The 1,254-nt window shown below is 35.5% G+C and overlaps 1 pseudogene; it reads right to left on the bottom strand.

Annotated features, from left to right (window-relative positions):
- Positions 1 to 269: 269 nt before the first annotated feature.
- LOC103089933 (protein BTG4 pseudogene) lies at positions 270 to 972 on the bottom strand (annotated as a pseudogene).
- Between the last annotated feature and the right edge of the window lie 282 nt (positions 973 to 1,254).

The raw sequence follows: 1,254 nt of genomic DNA, 5'->3' as shown, positions 1-1,254 counted from the left end.
TGTATTTAAAATTAAAATAGTATATTTCTTTAAACTGTTACTTTTCATAATTCATCTAATTCAATATCTTTATTCTATTACCTTGTTGGGTACATTGATTACTGTTATGCAAAAATTCATATAAAATTAAATAAGAACTAAAATTAAGACAGTTATGATCTGTATGAGAGGATTTACCATTATGCACCCTACTCCATGTTGTGGTTATTTTTTGTTTCTTGAGCTTCTCAATCTTAGACTCATTTTCATTTTAGAGAAAATACAGCTGCTCATCTGAGCTCTATCCCACCAAGTGCCCAGCCACTGTATTTTGTCTTGATCCAGTGGTACCTCTCCACTCTATGTATAGCAGCAGACCTATGACCCGTAGGGTTCTTATGCAACACATGATAAACATTTCCTAGGAGGCCCATATGGCCATCACCATTTTCTTTTCCTAGGGGATTTGGAACCAAGACTGAAAGAACTCTTTTAAGTTTTCAACCTGTTAAACACTCTTTGGATTGCTGACTTTAGGAATTACCTGTGGTTATTTGTTACAACTTTCTTCACTGGAGGAAATGCCATAGGAGTAGTCCAACGCAGCTCTCTTAAAAGTGTAACTGATTTTTGGGAGAGTTCCCATTCCTCCCACCTGCCTTTAAAAGTAGCAATTACAAATGGATGGTTTTTCTCATACCTACAGCACACTTCAAAGTGAGCTACACATATGATCATCTCCTTTGCAAGTCCCAGGTGAGAAGAATCACTTCATTCTCAGCACAAGCCCTTTGTAGAAGGGCATCTTTAGTCTAATTGCTTACCTTGATACACCTGAAACCTTACCTAGTGAAGGGCTCAAGTACCAGTGACTTATTTATGTTTCAAACAAGATTGTTATCTGCTGTTCTACAAAGTCTTCTATTTGCTGTTTACTCATGTTTTTTCGCTTAACCTTATGACAAAGAAAACTGTTGCAATTTCATCTATCATGATTCAAGAAAAATCTGTGAGGATGTCAACAAAAACTCTTTAACCCCAACAAAAAGTGGGCCAGAATTAGAAGACTAGATTTTCCAACTCTCACCCAAACCTCTATAACCTTTTTAAAAAATCACCATCCATTAGCCCTGAAATTTATGAGATGATATCATTCAGTTTTATATTCACTAACCCATTTCTAATAAGTTGTTTATGCACACAGTACAATATTCAAATTTGCAAAAATTTATTCTTGAAAGTAATTAACCCTCAGTTGTCTCCATCTGCCAAGAT

This window comes from Lipotes vexillifer, unplaced genomic scaffold (assembly GCF_000442215.2).
Source record: "Lipotes vexillifer unplaced genomic scaffold, Lipotes_vexillifer_v1.1 scaffold742, whole genome shotgun sequence".
NCBI lineage: Eukaryota > Metazoa > Chordata > Mammalia > Artiodactyla > Lipotidae > Lipotes > Lipotes vexillifer.
This window is presented reverse-complemented; position numbering and strand designations above follow the sequence as displayed.